Below are 21,657 nucleotides of genomic sequence, written 5' to 3'. Positions count from 1 at the left end.
TCACCACTGTTTCTATGGTGTGGTCCACTTGACATTTGGATCTGCTTAAGTTTTGGGATCATGCCCTAAGATAATATAAGAAAAAGGATGAATGACATAAATATACAAAAACTCATCAATGTAGGCCCTATAGTAAAGGTAACAAAGGTGTTCCTCGACAACACCTAATACACCTAATGGGCTCCCTACTTTTGTAGCAGCTTGCACTGCACCACCGACTTAGTTGGTGCGTTGATGTCACTGATTATGTGGGCTCAATCATAATTTATGTGCTATATCCGCACCGTCCATTCATTTGGCGAGATCATTTTCGCTCATGAGCCTGAAAATTATGAAGATCCTAAGCTCAAGTGGATCTCACCACAGAACGCGGTGGCAACAGTGACACCCATCTTTAAAACCTTTCTTAGGCCTACCATGATATTTATTTTGTAATTTGACCTGTTGATAAGGTCACCCTAACGTGGATGAAATGAAAAAAAACAAACATCAGCTTGATCCAAACTTCTATGATGCCAAGAAGTTTTCAATGGTAAGCATTCAATCTCCCATGCTTTCTACGATGTGGTTTGCTTGAACTTTGGATCTGCCTCATTTTTAAGATCATGACATAAAATAAGCTAGCCAAATGGAAGGACAGTTTGGATACAACGTGTACATGATGGTGGGACTAACAACAACACATCACTAAGGTCATACCATGAGATTCTTATTTTATCTCTTTCTTTGTAGTGGAGTAAAATGCTCCACCAGTTTCGTCAGTTTTCTTTTTATTATTAGTTTTATATATATATATATATATATATATATATATATATATATATATATATATATATATATATATATATATATATATATATATATATAAGAGAGAGAGAGAGAGAGAGAGAGAGAGAGAGAGAGAGAGAGAGAGGAGGAATGAGGAGATTTGGGGGGTGCACAAAGAGAGAGGGAAGGGTGAATGACCCATCTAACCTTTTTCAATTTTTTAGCCTTGTTAAAATTCAGATTTGCATCATTTTAGGCTGACGTCTTAACATGAGTTTCATCAATAGATATATAAAATGGATGTCAAGCATTCATCATGGCGGCTTTATGGCCCACTTCATATTCAAATTTCCATCATTTCTAGGTTAATTAATGCCCTAACATGAACTACCTCATCATATGTTTAGGGTGGAGTTCATGCATTCATCATGATGGCTCTACGGAACCTTTGTCCAACGAGGCTCAACACACATTTTGTTGAACAAGCCACACACAAAGAGAAGATGCAGGTGTACACAACTTGCAAATAAGTTGTTTAACTGCATAAATATTTTTTCTTAAAAAAAAAAACCCTTTCTCAACAGTTTTAATTACTCCTATCATTAATTGCAAGGGTAAAATTATCCCTAACTGCTAGATTTTTTGCAGGTACAATTAAGCTGCTCAAAGGCTTTCCCAACCATTGTTGGGATATTAGTCACGTTTTTCAATTTCTAAAGTATCCACAACTTTATTTAAAATGTTTTCCATTATCCTTTAAATATTTAAAGTTTTCTACCTACCTAAAATAATTGTAGGTTAACATTGGCCAAACATTGTCAGTATTGTATATATTATTAATGGCTATTATTATCTAACCATGGTCAGTTTTCACATGCAACACATGATGGAATCATTCTATCAAATAATACTTATTGTCTGTAGGTTGGACCAATTGGGCCCCACATAGATATTATACGATACTAAAATAATAATTAAGAATTGCAACTGGATCATATCTTCCTATAATAAGACCCTTGCAGTTTTATACTCGGAAAATATAACCACAATGCAATACACGAGTTTCCTAACACAAGTCCATGCTTAGCAATGGACCACTACTTGCAAAGCACACGGATTGGATGATCCTAACCACTAAATAGTGGACCTTTTCACACTCAATTTTCGACCATTGCCAATTGTTTCTCATTTTCCATATTGTAAGTCATTGATATTGAATAGTTAGAGATCATTTATATTGAAAAAAATTTACTACCTTCATTCATGTTAGAAGATCAACCCAATGAACGGTTTAGATCAACGACCACATGTCAATTTGATTGATTGTTGAACAATAGATAAGAAATCAGTGAGACTAATTATATTAGCTTTTTCATTTCACCCTTTTCAGACACACTTTCCTTTTTTTTCTTCTTTTTCTTAATTTTTGCAACCGAAGACCTAGCTTTCCAAGAGAAGTACCTTTTCTATTTTAATAATATACAAGGGATGATGAATAAGGGAACGCATTAGGTGCGGCTGGCCTCACCAAAGACGGTGCGGCTCTTACCATGGGGCCCACTTTTATGTATGTATTCTATATCCATGCTGTCCATCCGTTTTGCCATATTATTTTATAGCATGAGCCCAAAAATGAAGCAAATCCAATTCTAATGTGGACCATACCATAGGAAAAATGGGTGGTTGAATATTAATAGGCCGCAAAAGTTTTGGACCAAGCTGATCTTTGTTTTTTTTTTTCCCTTCATCCATGTTTATGTGACCTTATGAATAGGTTAAATGGAAAAGAAATATTACGGAAACATTACTGATATCCCTGGGAAGTTTTTAATGCTAAGGCATTCAATCACCACAGTTTCCTATGGTATGGTCCACTTGAGACTTGCATCTTCTTCATCTCTTGGGATCATGTCTAAAATGATAGGAAAAAACAGATGGATGTAGTGGATGTAGAAAACATACATCAAGGTGGGTCCCACGGTAAGGACCACAGCTAATTGGCACCCCATGGATAACTAATTTATAAGAATACACTATTTGCTAGGGGTGGCAATTGGTCAGGTCGACCTATGAGTCAATTTTCTCGACCCACTTCTGAACTAGGTTCGGGCCAAGTTAGGTCACACTCAAGCAAAAAATGTGGCCCATTTACATTAATGGGTCGGGCTTGGGTTTAGGTCAACCCAACCTGACACCCCATATATTGAATCAATGGCCTTGGCCAAATGACTCATCCATTTCCCGACCCAGCCCATGAGTACGCAATCCTATTTGGTCACGTTGGATGTATATTTTAAAAGCCAGTTCCGTAGCATTGTGTTGAAAAGAAAGCAGTGTCCTGCACCACAGGTGAAAAAAGAAAAAAACACAAAAAGCGCCAACTATTTGAGATTTTTGTGAAATGAACCTAAGAGTTCTGTTTCCATGCCTCGTGATCAGCTTGATCAATGCTGCCTGTGGCTGATGTTTGATGTTTTCTGAGTGTAAAGGCCTTAAACTTCCTTTTTTGTACTCACACCATAAGCTTAGAAAATAAGTACAAGATAATGTACCTGCTAATGATATTTTTTTTTTTAATGATCTTTACCAAATTAGACTCCACAAATCCTTAGAAGAGATGAATTTCAAGGCCTTTTTTTTTTGCCCAATGTTATTGGCTTATTGTCACCTCTTGTGCTATTTGAAGGAGATTATTGTTTTTGTGTTCCACTAGCCACATGCTTCTTATTTGCTGCTCCTGCTAATTTTTTTTAAAAAAGCTAATCATGAAGACTAATTGCATTTTTGGCCAATTATTCTAACATCTCCGTTAAGGATTTTCTTTCTCACTAGTCCTTTTAATGCGTGTTGAATGATTTTTCAACTACTATGTAGTGTGTTTTTTTTATTTTTTATTTTTTATAAATATATTTAATTAAGAGCTAAGATTTAGATTCTATATAGGTAAGATATTAAGCACTTTATCTAATATATGAACGGTTTTTTATTTTTTCCTAAAGAAAAGAACCATCCTAGTTGAGTACGGGAATCTTTCTATTATCCTCAACACCCATCTATCAACTTTTATTCTTAGATGTTTCCAGGTTAATTTTTGTGATGGTATGAGCAAGTTTTTTTTTCCCATTATTATGTTTGTGAAAATTTTGCATCAAGCTAAGTTTTTTGTGTTTTCAATTCATCTCAATAGAAATGACTTTATAAATGATTTCGATGTCACATAAACATTAAGTTGGAGCCCACAAAGATTCCAATGATAGGCATTTTTTTTTTAATCAAAATTTCCCCCTCATCCTGTCCGATCAAGCTCATTTTTGTTCTCATGTCTTAAAACGAGCCTAAAATGAATGAGCGGGTGGATTTCTCACAAGCATCACGATGACCCCCTAAGTTCCCAAAAACTTACTGCAAAAGGCATCATGGGAAATCCACGCCGTGGCAAACGATGCATTCCGTGAGCAAATTAGATGCTGCCCCCTCTTCACAAGTGACACTGCAGCCCTGGTTGTGGGGCCAACCCAATCCATTTAAATTATATCCATGCTGTCCATTCGTTTTTTAAGATCATTTTACGGCATGAGTCCAAAAATGAAGAAGACTCAAATCTAAGGTGGACCATATTATCCAAAAACGTGGTGATTAAACGCCTACCATCAAAACTTCCTAGGCCCCACAGTATTGTCCATTGTAATGTTTAGTTTCTATCAAACCCATTGATAAGGTCAACAAGGCCTGGATGAAGGGAAAATATAAAGATCATCTTAATTCAAAACTTTTGTGGCCAATAAAAAGCTTTTAATGGTCATTCATCACTGTTTCTAGTGGTGTGGTCCACCTGACATTTGGATCTGCTTACGTTTTGGGATCAGACCCTGAGATAATATAAGAAAAAGGATAGATGGCATAAATATACAGAAACTTATCAATAGGCCCTACATGGTAAGGGTAACAAAGGTGTTCCTAGGCGACACCTAATCGGCTCCCTACTTTCTGTAAGCAGCTTGCTCGGTGTGCCATGCACCACCGACTTAGTTGGTGTGTTGATGTCACCATTACGTGAGCTCAATCGTAATGTATGTGCTATATCCGCCTTGCATTCATTTGGCGAGATCATTTTAGCTCATGAGCTCAAATATTATAAAGATCCAAAGCTCAAGTGGATCTCACCACATAATGCAGTCGGGACAGTGACACCTGCCTTTAAAACCTTTCTTAGGCTTACCATCATGTTTATTCGTGATTTGACTTGTTGATAAGGTCACCCAAACATTGATGAAGATAGAAAAAACAAATATCAGCTTGATCCAAACTTCTATGGGTGCCAAGAAGTTTTCAACGGTAAGCATTCAATCACCCATGCTTACTGTGATGTGGTCCGCTTGAGCTTTGGATCTGTCTTATTTTTAAGATCGTGCCCTAAAATAAGCTATCCAAATGGATGGACAGTTACGCATGTATATCATGGTGAGACTAACAACAACACATCACTAAGGTCATACCACACAATCGGATTCTTCTTTTCTCTTTCTTTGTAGTGGAGTAAAATGCTCCACCAGTTTCAGCGGTTTTCTTTTTTCTTTTTATTAGAAGTTATTATTTGAATCCAACGGTGAAAAACAAGACACAACTTGACCGTATGTTAAGATTGTACGAGGCTACACATAGATGCAGGTGGACACAGAGAGAGGGAAGGGTGGATGACCCATCTAACATTATTCAGTTTTATAGCCTTGTTAAAATTTAGATCTCCTAACATGAGTTTCATCAATAAATATATAGAATGGATGTCAGGCATTCATCATTGTGACTTTATGGCCCACTCCATATTCAAATTTCCATCATTTCTAGGTTAATGCCCTAACATGAACTATCTCATCAGATGTATGGGGTGGAGTTCATGCATTCATCATGATGGCTCCATGGAGCCTTTCTCGAACTGGCTCTTCAACACATTTTGTTGAACCAGCTACACACAAAGAAAAGTTGCAGTTGTGTACATCTTGCAAATAAGTTCTTTAACTGCATAAATATTTGTTCTTAAAAAGACTTTCTTGACACATTTAATTACTCCTATCATTAATTGCAAGGGTAAAATTGCTTCTAACTGCTAGATGTTTGCAGGTACAATTAAGCTGCTCAAAGGCTTTCCCAACTGTTGTTGGGACATTAGTCACAATTTTCAATTTCTAAAGTATCCACATCTTTATTTAAACTGTTTTCCAATATCCTCTAATGTCCTTTAAATATTTAAAGTTTTCTACCTACCTAAAATAATTGTAGATTAACATTGGCCAAACATTGTCAGTATTGTATATATTATTAATGGCTATCATTATCTAACCGCGGTCAGATTTAAGTCACATGCAACTCACGATCGATGGAATCATTCTATCAAATAATATTTATTGTCTGTAGGTTGGACCAATTGGGCCCCACATAGATATTATACGATACGAAAATAATAATTAAGAATTGCAACTGGATCATATCTTCTTATAATAAGACCCTTGCAGTTTTATGCTCAGAAAATATAACCACAATGCAATACACGGAGTTTCCTAATTAAACACAAGTCCACGCTTAGCCATGGACCACTACTTGCAAAGCACACGGATTGGATGATCCTACCCACTAAATAGTGGACCTTTTCACACTCAATTTTTGACCATTGCCTATTGTTTCTCATTGTCCATATTGTAAGTCATTGATATTGAATAGTTAGAGATCATTTATATTGAAAATTTTTTACTACTTTCATTCATGTTAGAGGACCAACCCAATGAACGGTTTAGATCAATGACTACATGTCAATTTGATTGATGGTAGAACAATAGATAGGAAATCAGTGAGACTATAATTATATTAGGGCGTGTTTGGATTCACGTATAGTATTGTTTTGCATTGTAAATCTGTATGGACCTGGTATTCCAGACACTAGCATAGTTCATGTCCAGATGGCCGTCAACAACCACAGTGTTTGGTTTCGAGTAATTTTGTCTATGCATATGTTGCGAAATTCAGTGTCCACATTTGGGAATAGAGTCTTGGTTCTGTTGGACATGTGTTATTATGAAGTACGACAAACTGACTTGTGTATCGTACAACTGACATCGTTGAAAATGTGACAATGTGGAACTAGAGTAGGACCCACCATTACAGTGAAACGTGATTGTACAAAAAGTGGATCAAGTTGATCTTCAATGATTCGCAAAGTCTGGGCCTATATGAACCAATGAATGGATTAGATGTTTCAGATCATCAGTATAATTGCCCCTAGGAGGCTTTTAACGGTGGATTTCCAATCACTGCAGTATTCATGTGGCGTGGTCCACCTACTGAATCTATAACCCTCTCAATAGCGAAGGACAGTCCATATAATGATATTAAAAAATGGAAGACTGGGATAGATTAAATAGGAGGATCCTGGAAGGGCCCACACACTGTAGCGGGTTCATATTGTTTTTATATATTCATTTATGGATACCTATGGAATGAAGGAGATTATGTAATTTAAACTAAACTAAATTAAAGATGGTACTATTAACTTCAATTCAATCATTCAAAACAGATCAAATATAAGTTTTAAACATATTTCAAACTCCTTAGCATAACACATGAAGTAGGGATAGACATCTCCATGCTCAGTTATCTGGTTGGATCAGCTGCTGTGACCTGTTAATCCTCTCCTCTGAGATGAGATTTGAAAAAATCCCACCGACTACCACATATATAAGCAATGCTCCTATCACAACTTTGAATATAATTAAACCATCAGCAAATGAATCGTAGTCTTTTTTCGGGTCCAGCATGGTCGCGTCGGAGACCTGTAGCCCTTCAATCTTTTCCTTAACTATAGCCGATTCATGAGCATGTCGAGCCTCCGACTCGAATCTCCTGGAAATTGTCCGATGATGATAATTCTACCAAATGGCCTATAGTAATCATAAAAAAGTGAAAATAAAATAAAAAAAAACCGGATTGCTGATATGATTTACATTCTAATTCGGATAACAATTCCTGAGACAATTATTCTTTCTTGCATTAAACAGCCTATAACATACCTGAAAATTTTTCCAAGCTCGAATAGCCTCATCATATGATTTGTACGACTGGTGTCTGCATCTTGGGTATCAATCAACCTGCACATGTGCATCCTCCCATCTCTCATATAGGCCTGGAACTCTTTCCATAAAGACTACATAAAATTTCTTTATGCCTTCCTAAAAAAAATAAACAACCACTATCAGACCTTCCTAATGTGAACTTTCTCTATCTTCGATAAACAAGACAGTAAATCAAAAATATTAGCATGAATCACAGAATTATTTCCTAATTTAGAGAAGAATAAATGGAAATCCTCCATGACATAAATAACTGAATAGTCTCACCTCCTCAATTTCATGAATCTGATAAGTTGTCATTAAATTCCATAAAAAAATGGAATCTGATATTTTTTTGCTGTGTCAACATTTATAAGATCTCTGTTACAAATATAAGCTTCATACAAGTCGAATAATAAATAGAGGTATTTGAATTCATTCATAAAAAAACAGAACCGAAAAGCATCATATATCACCAATTATATTCACTTTAAAACAAACTAACATATTATCAACAAATTCATAGCACTCTCAGACCAATCAAATAACCACAACAGTCAAAATCTTCTAATAGTTGACTACTCAAGTGTTCAGAGGCAGATACTCTGCTTTACTTGAACTTATGAACCTTAAAGAAAACCCCATTTAATTAGATAACTGAGAAAACAGAATATCAAGCAAGATATATCAAAGATGGTGTGACCATCAGTTAGATAAGTTTCAAGTAGGACCATATAGTAGAGTGTTGTGTACTTATCAAGTACCCAAAATATCCATCCAAAAATCACTTCAAAATATACACACCACATAATAAAATAAAAGTTTAGTTGTTTAAGATGCCAAGTGCAGCAAACACAAAATTGTTTCAGACAGGAGGATTGCGGTCGAGGAGTCTCTGGACCCATTCCTTCCTCCTCTTATGCTCCATTTTGATGAAAAAACTAGCACTAACAATATCTTCCTGCATCAACCGAGCAGCACGGACCTGATTCTATGGTTGAGACCTTCTACTTCCTCTAGCATGCCCAACAACTTCTATAGTCAGGTCGTAGTTTTGCCTTGTGCCGTCATTATGGTAAGGGTCTTGATAGCCTCAGCCATTTTGCCCATTTTATCACTAATGTGCTCACTTGGCTTACTCCTTCGGCCACGGGTCATGCCAGTAGCGGTGCTTTGACTGTTTCTAAATACAAGCGAGGTCTCCATAGGCCCTATATTGACCCTCTTTCCGTTGATGTGATCCCTCATAGGGACGAAATGCCGGACCACTTTCGTCGTCATCATCTTTATCTGAAGATAGACGAACAGTTTCAGTCCCATTATCATCAGAATTGAGTTCATCTCTACCGCGACGCTGACCAGAAAGAGGAGATGAGTACGCTATGTTGGCATAAGAGCCATGAGCATAATCATTCCCAAACATATATGCTAAATAATTGTATTTATCGATGCGTTTACCACACACTCTCTCGGCATATGGGTGAGAATGCAAGACCATATCAGTATGTTAGGACGCAGAAACTATAATGATACCTTTACACAGAATAAAACTTCACAGATTAAGTGTTAAATGGGCATTGCTATTGAGTATAATAAAATTGTTACTTACCTGAATCTAAGCAGACCAGACATCATCCGTAACAACCACCATTTTCAGGTTGGCATCCTAGCTAAAACCACTAGCATTCAGCATATCCTTCACTGTCCATTAAAATCTCTTTAATGTGTGGAGATGGTTAGAGATATGTATATTCTCTAACTTGACCCCACATCTATTGAATATTTCAGTGATGGTATCCTTATAGGCTTCTGGCTTAAAGCCCATATCACTTTTCGACCCAGATTAATCTGCTCCACTAATGCATCTACCAATGCATTTTCCATTGGTTCGCTCTATTGAATGCGTGCTGATTTCTTACTTTCTCTACTCCTTCGAGTGTGGGCATTCAGACTCACTGGGGATAGAGTTGTTTGTATTGTTGACAAACTTTTCTTAGCTAGGGTACCAAAAATACTACTTGATGATGTCATACTCTTCATGGGGGAGGCTGTACATTTTGAGGGGGATGCATCCTGATTCTTATCTTTCCCCATCTTGTTTGAGCTCCGTAAGAAATTCATGTTACCTACGCATGCTCAGAACAATCAATGGGTCGATAATCTCATAATCCAATTAAAGTCATAAATTAAAGGTCCAGACGGAAGTATGAGGATTAAATCAATGAGACCTGAAATATAAAACATGATAAGTGCTGACATATAATGAAATCCATATAAAGTATTCAAAAACTTATAAAAAAAACCACCCAAGATAAAAAATTCAAAGAACAAAGCATCCAAGTTTACAATACCGCTGTTACACGAACAACACAAAACAGTCACTAAATTTAAAGAAAAATCAACGTCGCTGCAGCATCTAAGGAAGGTTGTCATTCCACATTCTCTCCACAATATCGTTCTTCTTTTTTGCCTATTCCTCTTTCACGCAGTCTGTCAAAGTAGACCATGTGTTCTCTTCTTCAGCATTAGTGACGTCTATAGGAGATGATGAAATTTCCTCAATAATATTGCCATTATCCTTAATTGTTTCAACAAATCTATCTTCACCACTAAAACGGATGAAGTTATACACAACACAGTAAGCTATAATAATTTTAACTTGGGTCTTAAATTTGAATTGCGGTGCTATACGGAGTATAGGAAATTGGCCTTTTAAAAGACTAAAATACTGTTCAATTATATTTCGCAGTTGGGGATGACGATAATTAAAGAGTTCTTTCTTATTAGTAGGCTTCCTCCTTATATGAAATTCATTCAAATGATAACGAACACCTTGATAAGGTGCCATAAATCCAGCCGAATGGGCATATCCCACATCGACAACATAATATTTTTCTACACAAAGCAATATATAAATATTAAGCACCATCCAAATCGCATCCTACATAACTATATTAAATTGGCACCAGTCATTCTTTACCATGAAGCACAAGGAAACAATTACGTTGACAAGTTAATGCATTTTACAACACACAAGCGTCGGAGGCAGAACCATCCCAACCCGCTAGCATATATACGAATTTCATATCGAATGTATAGGTAGCCATTATATTCTGGGACATGAAATATTTTCGATTTTGAAAGGTTGCACTTACTTTTTTCGGCAAATAAGCCAATATTTGGGTGCCATTGAGTGTCTTAACGCAGTCCTACAAGCAACATAATTTTTGACTTTTAGGTTGATATTAAGTATACGACAATTTAATTGTATAATAATGGACATGTTCAGATTGTATTACCTAAAAATATGAGCTCCACATTGGATTATCAAATATTTCTTTCGGGGTATATAACCCGGGGAACGTTAAATATTCCGGATAAAGGCCAATTACTGCATCAAGAACTCTATTGAAGTGTCGACTCACGGTTTCTCCAGAACGTGAAAACCGATGACCAATGACACGGTTTCGCACATTGTGGCCAATAGTATACAAGAACATGACGACTTGTTCCTCTAAACTGCATCTCCTTGTATCGGACAATAAATTCCTATCTCTTAACAAAAAACACATCTCGAAGAACTTATCATGACCCATTTATAGCTGTGCAAGATAGTCTACGTTGCTCTTCTTTATGATTCCGTTAATAAATCTATTTCTATTTATTTGACAATCTCAAGGCAGCAACTTCTATAACGCCCCGGATTTCGAGGGTCGAGCAAAGCTCTACTCTTGAGATCCAGCATATCACTTATGCAACATGGATAATGATGTTTAAATGTTGTCCATATCAATGTCTTACACATGAGTAGGATTATACTAAAACAACATATCATACTCTAGAGATAATGTAATTAAGCAAGTGGAAGACTGAAACATATATATTTGAACAGATAAGTGTGTCACAACCTCTAGAGTATGATTATGTAACTGGGTTGAATATATACATGTATTGTTTCAAAATATACAAAATATCAAAATGTAAAGTGTTCTGCTAATCCCCATGTCCTTGTAAACCCGTCGAATCAGCACGAGGTCTATATAGACCCGCCTGAGAGCTGAACGTAGGAGAATTCTTCCTCCTCATTTATGAAGTCCAACTCTATTGCATAGGCTTCGTCATCACCTGTATTTAAACCAGAGTCTGGTTGGTGTTTTAAAACACTGTCCCAGGTTGGGAGTGGGTGATCAACTCAGTGGTACTATAAGGCAAATGTTAACATGTTATCATGTCAATCAAGCAGTAATGATAAAGCAATATAACAATCATTTCCTAACTACTCTTATTAATGTAGGGATGATATGCAGTAATGATGCATGCCCTCGCACAAAGCTCTCTCACAAGCGACTTTGACAACCAAGTTCGGGTATGACAAATTCCCTAAAGTGCAACTTTCTCGCCAAAATACATGCAATGTGGTGCATGGTCGTGTTAGCTGAGTACTTAAATTAAGCTTATTCATATAGCGGGTTTGGAAAGCTAAGGTACCCTCTCTTTATATCATTGACCCAACCGAAGGATCTATCTAGGGTCGTCAAGCCTAGTTATTCACATACGATAGGCAAGTTGTAGGGCATCACCCATAATGAAAAATAGTGGATAAGAAAATTCAAAAGTTTATACTTGCGGTTACTACGGGGATGCTCGTCACCTCAGCATAGTCTGACAGCTCGAGCACGGTGTCTCATACTACCATGCCTGATTCATGAGTTTGGATTGCTCACTAGTCACTATGGGGAGCTCGTCACCCCAGCGTAGGCCGACAGCTCGACCATGGTGTCTCATACCACCATGCCCCGCTTATGTGTCTTAGCGGATCGTGGTACCATGGTTAAAACAGGTCTTTACATTGGTAAGTGGTACTTTAGATTCAAGCAGTGATGTTCATACATGGTAAACACACACTAAGCCGATCGGTTTGTTTAGTACGAGCACACGTAGACTTGATCGACATGGAGGGCATAAGCACCCCTTGTGGCTTAACCACTATCGACAATCGTTGTGTGACTTAGATTGTCGAGTTACCCAATGTGGCGAGGCTAATTCAGCCACCCAGACAAGAATTATTACCGATTGCCAAGGTTGAGTTGTAGCCCCAATCTTACTCAGATGCAACAGATAGATACATGTAATAATCATATCAGCATTTAACAAACAGTCCAAATAAATCTCTGGTTTGAGCATTTCATCAAACACATTGAACATGTCACCAAACACTTGCATTTTATCCACAAATTACGTAGTGGCAAATATGGTTACATGAAAGAAACTATGCATATGAACAAGCTAATTAAAAATCTCATCTTAATACTATTAATAAATACAAATCATCAACATTTTCTCATTCAGACAATTTATCAAACACTTAGGTTACACTTCACCAAATACATAGACTAGGCTAGTTATACCATGTGTTTTAGCAAATCCTTATACAAAGAGGTCAGCATGTATATAATGACGATGAATCCTAGATCAGTAGACATGACAAACACAAATCATATTTTTATGTTCATTCAAACATTTCATTAAACATATGAGATGCATATTTTGTTCAATATAGTTCACACATGTATGTTGTATCGAAAATGGCGTAACTAAGATCGTATGACAGCAATCAAGTCAGACATAAATCATTGCTAACATTGAAAGCATTGAAAACTATAACCTAAATGTTTATAGTCCGCACCTTTCATCGGAACACTCGTTTCGGACTCGTTTCAAACACTATGTTCTCGAATACAGAACAACGGGTACCTAAACCTTGAAATAAGTTAGCTAGTTCACTGATTACTCAATCCAGATTTCTAAATTAAGATTAGGGTTAGGATTTCTTACACAAATCGTAACCGAACAGATTGGTTAGCTAGATGGAAAGGCAATTTAGTGCGTGTAGTGGTGGGAGAGAAACTCTGCAACAATCTCAACCTTTCACTTCTTTCCTCACTCTTTTCAATTCTTTTCTCTCTTCTCTATCCTAGGTTTGGAGCAAATTTGTATAGAATAGAAATGGGGTGGTTTAAGGGCTTTATATAGGCCTAGTAGTGATGCAAATGGCCCCAGGGCACCGGTATAGTTAATTTATAACCAAAGGGTGCCTATTTTTGACAAACCGGGCTCATAGGAAGGCCCATTACTCACCTACATCACAGAGTAAGTTCCCTAACAATGGATCTATGCCAGGATGTGATTTTGGTGCGATTGGATAGGCCGATCGACCGTGAAGGACCTGTGTCAGATCAACGGTCGAACTTGCTCGATCGAGGCCACGAGTATACTGGTATGAACAGAGAAATTTTCTTTTCCCCTGGGTGAAGTTTGGTCAGAAACTGATGGTCTGAAATCCTCAATTTTGCGCGTAAGCAAATGACCTAATTTACGTAAGTTTCAATACATTTTCTAAAGATATCCACGTTTCTCACACACTTTGTTCAGGGCTCAAGTTATACGTTTCTGGATACTATTTAGGCTCGATTCCCATGATGGTCGTCAAACCCAATAAGACGGTCATAACCCTATAGTTTCGCGGACATCGGACTTTCGACGTGCGATCCAGGTCCGATACAGAGTTTCAATGTACTCCTGAGAGCGAGAGGCTCGTGGGATTTCTCGTAGATTCTCAAATAGTGTTAAGTTAGCGATTTTAATGGTTTTGGATCTTGCCATTTGTATAAATAGTGGTTCGAGTTAAATCTACCAATTAATTCAGTGAGTACGTAATTAATTTTCGCCTACATTTCTACAAAATACGGTCCTTAGGAATTTATGCCTGAGGTGGTACTCGGATCTTTGTATGAATTTTTCCTAGACGTTACAACTTCATACAATAACGACGATAATAATCAGTAGCTCTCATAACACATGCAAAGACTGCAAGTGCAATTAATGCAGTTGCTATTTCAGTTTCGTTCCAATCACTATTGGAAGAGTCCTCCCAGCTAGAGTCACTATTGTGAGACCTCATCGTTGAAAATAGTGTAGTGACCTGTCACGCCCCAAACCCAGAAATCGGATTCGCAGGAATCCCGATTACTGAATCCGGTGCCGACAGCCTCCGTAGTACCCCATTCTCGAGTCCTAGCGTCCATATGCCAGATTCCGATCCTGGGATCCTACAAGGAGAATTTTTTTTTTGTATATACATTTAACTCGTAATAAGCATAACCACAAGATTACCCAATTGACAAAGGCAACATCATCATCACATATCCACTAATATAATCATTTGAGTACAATGCTGAAAGGGAAAATACATATATCGAAATCAGAGCTCCAGAATACAACTGCACGCTCCAAGCTCAACGCTGCTGCAACCTAATAACACCTGCACGCATCTATCGTGCATAAGCTTATAGAAAGCTTAGGAGGTGGTGTAAGTGTGTGCACAAGGTAAGTGCCAAGTATTCAATACAATGTCATTATCATAAAAACTGGAAGTACTGGTAATCCATAAATCGTACAATATCGGAATAAGCAAAGATACTAGCAAGATCATGAATTATCTGAGTAAGCAGAAATACTGACAAGAGCAGGAATTATCAGAGTAAACAGAAATACTCACAAGATCATAGATCATACGATAACAGAGTAAGCGGAAATACGAGCAAGTCCATGAGCCAATCAATATCAGAATACGCAATATATAACAGCTACGCAAACGAGGAGTCATAAAGAGCCAAATATCAAATGCCGAGAATGCAATGGGGTATATAATTCCTTATTTGTTCACAAATACGTCATCCATATCTAGACCATATAAATGCAGAAGCACAGTAACCCAAGATGTCGTATGTCGCGGATGTAATGCAATATGCGGTGCGAATGGAATGACCATGCTGGAGTGTGAAGTCGGGATGATAGTACGTAGTATCGCAGGCTATGGGGTCTATCACAAGGGACTTCTATCCAAACCAGTCCCATACCTAAATTTGGATAGTCAGATTCAATGTGGTAAACTCCTGATCTCAGGTTAGTCGCGCGCCCCAACCAAAATCCTAGCCATTGCGAAGGCACACGTAACAACTAGTTGCATACCACCAACCCGAGTAGATAGTGAATGAATGAATGCATGAATGAGTATGCAACTCCTACTCACTAAATCCACATATCAGTACGGTTCATCTCTGGGATCATCACCGGGGTTTAGTACACTCCAAATGGCACTGCCGCTCTCCCAGCCGCACAGTCCAAGTGAGCATAAGAAACCTCACTATCCGCCTTGCCAATAGTCTGTCAATACCTATCCGGCACGTCGATAGCGGACCCATTCACGAGCTGGTCAAACTCAGCCTAGTATTGCCCCCTACCCTCGGGCGAGTAAGGCCACACCCCCTCCCAACCGACCACGACACAGTGGGAGACGCGGCCTCCTGGTATTCGGCACTCGGGCGCTCATGTATCCACTCGGTCTCGACGTTGGGGCGTCTCCTGGCCACGGAGGTTTAGGAATTTTCACCCAGGGACATCTATGGCGCCCGTATGCTAGAACCAAACATTTCCGGTGTCCTATTTGGCCATCCACGATATGCCTGTGGAGGCTACGACCCTGATGTCGCTAGGGCGTATAGTAATCATAATGCGAGATGCATGAGTCATACAATCCAGTCATGCATCAGTCCTGCACATACCGTGTGCTCATGTGAGATAACCTCCACCTACCAAGGAGTCTCATAACAACATGCTCAATGACATATGCAATGATCAACCACCTCTCATAACAAACATGCAGATGATGCGTATGGGCATGTATCATGATGCTATGCTGTCACATACTCATAACCGGTATCCACAACCAGCATCGATAATCGACCTCGACCATGTGGACATTTAACCAACATTGCCCCCAAGGAATGACCTACATAGAGTCAAACATATAATGGGCCCACGGCCTCACACAAGGGCCTAGTATAGAACACAATGAGTCTTACTCAAAGGCCACATATACACAACAGTGGACCCCGCTCATGGGTCTAATACATATCACAATGGGCCTTGCCCATGGGCCATGAATACATCACAATGGGCCTTGCCCATAGGCCTCAAACACAGGACATGTGGGCCCTACACATGGGTCTTGAATTCATTAAATGGACCATGCATCATAGGCTTAATACATATCACAATGGCCCTCAACTACGGGTCACATATACATCATGCAGGTCTCGACAATCGGCCATGGCAATCGAATTCGATACTCAGAATCGGCCTCGACAATCGGAACCGGCCAATACAATCGACCTCGACAAATCAACACCGATAATCTACATCGATAATTAGCACCAACAATCAGCTTCGATAATCAACACCGACGACCGGTCACATAGACAAGACTGGGTCCATAGATGAACATCTGATCAATCATAATATAAAGATCAGCCCTCGACCATGGTTTTATCAAATCTGGTAGTATGGAGCCATCCGTCCATGGTAAATGGGGCCCACTTATTTGGGTTAACCCACTAAGAGAATGATGAGAATGAGCCTGATAAGGCTTAAGGAAGGGTCACAATGTGGACATCCAACCATCACTGCCCAGCAATGTGGACATTTAACCAACATTGCTCCCAAGGAGTGGTCCACATAGAGTCAAACATAAGATGGGCCCAAATATCCAACAAGTGGGCCTCAAATAGTCATCACAGGTGGGCCTTACACATACAGCACGTGGACCTACACATCACGGTGGGTCGATACATTGGGCCGCACGCCACACCAATGGGCCTCAATTCAACAAGTGGGCCGCATCAATGAGCCAGAAATACATCTCAATGGGCCTCATCACAAGAGTAGGAATATTTCACAATGGCCTCACTAAATGGGTCGGAAACACATCTCAATGGGCCACGACGTATGGGCCGAGTATATATCACAATGGGCCACGACCCATGGGCCGCAACCCGTGGGCCTCAAATACAAGTGGGCCACATTAATGGGGCCCATATATAAACCTCAGGTGGGCCCTGCTCATGGGCTTCAAATACATAATATGTGGGCCCTACCCATGGGTCTTATACGCTTCAAATGGGTCACGCGTCATGGGTCCAATACATGTCACAATAGGCCTTGCATCAATGGGCCGCACTAATGGGCCTCGTACACATCAAGTGGGTTGTATCAAATAGGCAGCACTAATGGGCCTCGACCCTTGAGCCTTGATATATATCATAATGGGGTGCCTACCCTGGATGGCGTGGATAAAAATACATCAAAGTGGGCCTGACAAATGGGCCACAACATACATCAAAGTAGGCCTCATAACATGGTCATACATACATCAAATGGGCCACACCAATGGGCCCCATATATATCAAATGGGCCACACTCAAATATAAGTGGTGATAATGATTTTCACTACTAAAATTTTCAAGGCCCGCCATAACATTTATTTCCCATCTAATCTAATCATAAGGTCTCAAGATTTCAAAGATAGCCGTTCAATCCTCACCGTGCACTATGGTCCACTTGATAAATAAATCTGTATTATTTTCATCCTAAACCTTAAAATCATTTTTCCAAAAATGGTTGGACGGTTGGATGAAACACATGCATCGTGGTGCGTCCCATTGGGATGGAAGGCATAGATAAGTCACATATCCCGCTATGGAGGTCCACAATTGTGGACACAACACATGCATAAATGGGTCTTAAGTAAGACCCACCAAAATGTTTATTTTCCACCCAACCTAGGGCCCAACATACTGTCCATCCAAACTGGGGCCAACATGATGTTTATTTTCCATCCAAACTAATCTGGTGATAGGGTCACATGGGCCTAGGGCCCGCTATAATATTTATTTGCATCCAACCTAGGCCACTGTAATATTTATTTGCATTCAACCTGGGCCACTGTAATATTTATTTGCATCCAACCTGTTAATAAGGTCATATAGACCTGGGGCCCACTACAATATTTATTTATTTATTTATTTATTTATTATTATTATTATTATTATTTTAACCTGTTGATAGGGTCACACGACATTGGACCCACTACAACATTTACTTGCATCCAATCTGTTGATAAAGTCACATGGGCCAAGGGCCCACCGCAATGTTTACTTGCCATACAACCTCTTTATAAAGTCACGTGGACTAAGCCACTGTAATATTTATTTGTCCACCAAACTTTTGGTACGATTATGTGATCTTGGGGTCCACCATGATGTAGTTCACAAATCCAACCCATTCATTGTGTGTGTCCCACCAATTTAAGGGTCCAAACAGAGTTTCAGGTGGATCCAAGCTGCATGTGGACCCCAACAGTTGATTCCATGTGGCTTGACATACCACCGCATGGGGTCCACCATGATGTAGTTCACAAATCCAACCCATTCATTGTGTGTGTCCCACCAATTTAAGGGTCCAAACAGAGTTTCAGGTGGATCCAAGCTGCATGTGGACCCCAACAGTTGATTCCATGTGGCTTGACATACCACCGCATGAAAGATGATGGTGTGGGCCATACGAGAACGTTTTATAACTGATTTTTAGAACCAACGTATCAAATAAAGGGACCTATCAAATGAATGGCGTGGATGTAGAACATACATCATGGTAGGGTCCACCATTGGGGCCAATGGGATCCTCCCTACTTAACGTTGGACGTCCAGAGAGTCTGGACGTCAATGTACATGCATGCATATATATTTATATTTTTTTTTAATCCTAGGTGGGACCCACATTAACCAGATCTACTCCGTCCATTATATCTGTCCCATAAAGTTAGGGGTCCAAACCAAGTTTCAATCACATCCAAAACTCAAGGAGGCCCCACCAGATGATTTTATATTTTTAGGCATGTTATCACATGATTTTAGATGGTATGGCCCACCTGAGTTCCGTATACAGCTAATTTTTGGGATGGACGACTGGTCCATGGGGACCCATCAAATGCACGGTTTCGATGTTCAAAATGCATCACGTGGGGCCCACGGCTGGAGCCGTGAGGTCCAGCCAAGCCGTCCGCCCGCCCATGCAGTCTTCTGACAGCAGCAGCGTTGCTGCCTGATTCTGTGTTTTTTTTTTCTCTAAATCCAAGTTTTCTAGGGAATTTCTTAGGTGGGGCCCTCATCAGGAAAATCTATCCTGACCAGTGCATCTCACGGCTCAATATTGACCAAACAAGACCAATATTGAGTATTTTTCAACATGTAGAATCGTTGGGTGAGTTTTCAACGGTAAAAATTTCCATTTCCTACAGTATGGCCCGCTTGATTGTCAGATTAGCCTCATCTTTTGGCTCAACGCCTAAAATGAGATGAGAAGTGAAATGGGCGGCGTGGATTTTATACATACATCAAGGTGGGGCCTGCATGAGCAGCCCACCTCCAAATACTATTCTTCTTCCTCTCCTTTGCTTATTAGTACACCACCATTTCAATGCACGCACACCACTTTAGCCACTCTCTGTCCAGCGTCCCTTGGACGTTGGACAGCATAGGTATAACACAATCATCATAGTGGGTCCTACGTGTAGGTGGTCCACGTGTCACCAAGGTGGGTCCCACATGAACGTGGCCCACCATATTTAAATCAACTTGATATTTGTGTGTTTCCATCACTATAAAGTAGGGTCCACATGACTTGTACGGTTGGGATAAAACATACCTCAAGATGGGATTCATCCAAGTGGGCCACACATCACAAAAAAAATGAGAGGAAAAGAAAGGAGCACCCACCTCGAGATCTCTTCTTCCTTCTTCCGCCAATGCATGATAGAGCCCCAAAGAAACAATTTCAATGGCGGAGATGATCATTGGATGGTGGAGATGGGAGATAGGGAGGTGGGCCACACTAGCTCTCTCATGGGAGCCATGGACGTGGGTTGCTCCATGGAGGGATTGCTTGGAATGGAGAGAAGTGAAAGAGAGAAATGATGTAAGGGAGTGATGGGAGAGAGGGATGGTGAGGTAATGGGAATTAATGAGTTGACTTATGGGGAAAAGGGAAGGTAAGGTGGTATGGTAGGGTGATGTCACCCCTAGGGTGACATCATAGTAATTAATGTTTTTAGGGAAGTACAACAATAGGGATAGGTGGGTCCCACAATCAAGCGATCAACGGCCTAGATAATGCACGGGCCGGATCTTATAATCTGAGCATCGTATTGACGCACAAGACGCATCGTCGGAACCGCGGCGACGGCACGGTCAAAATGACATAGGTCTCATTTTGAGTCGGCTCGGATTTACAGGATGTGACTCAAGAGCATGCGCCAATGCTATCTACTCGTCCCGGGTCGCCGAAACTCGACTAGAGGGAACCGTAGAAGTTTATGGAATGGTACAGGCTAGGTTACGGGTCTTACAGACCTGTTTCTATTTCATGTTACCTTGCTTTAAAGGTTGAAATAATAAAATAATCTGAAAGGTACAAAAATGCAATAACATTCATATATTTCCTTGAAGAACATTAAAACCATTCTTATAAGTTATATATTTCCTTGAAGAACATTAAAACAATTTTTAGAGGTGTAAATAACAGTATAATTCGAAAGGTACAGAAAGCACATTACAGAAATTCTACACATTATTTCATTTTTATAAGATATATATAATCATTCCCTGATATTATAACCATTTTTACTCAGGCATAATACTTGATAGAGTCAATGGTATCATATACATAATATGAGACAGTAATTAACATAAGTAATACAAAATGCAAAGGAAAAGTAAATTAGTAATAGGTACCATAATGACCAATTTCATACGCATTTGTTAACAGATTTTAAATTGAAAAGTACTGATAACTTTGATGATCAGCACACCTACGAGACTGGACTGCAGGAAAGGGC

Source organism: Magnolia sinica, chromosome 18, assembly GCF_029962835.1.
Source record: "Magnolia sinica isolate HGM2019 chromosome 18, MsV1, whole genome shotgun sequence".
NCBI classification, from domain to species: Eukaryota; Viridiplantae; Streptophyta; class Magnoliopsida; order Magnoliales; family Magnoliaceae; genus Magnolia; species Magnolia sinica.
The sequence above is the reverse complement of the archived record's forward strand: the minus strand, read 5'-3'. Positions refer to the sequence as shown.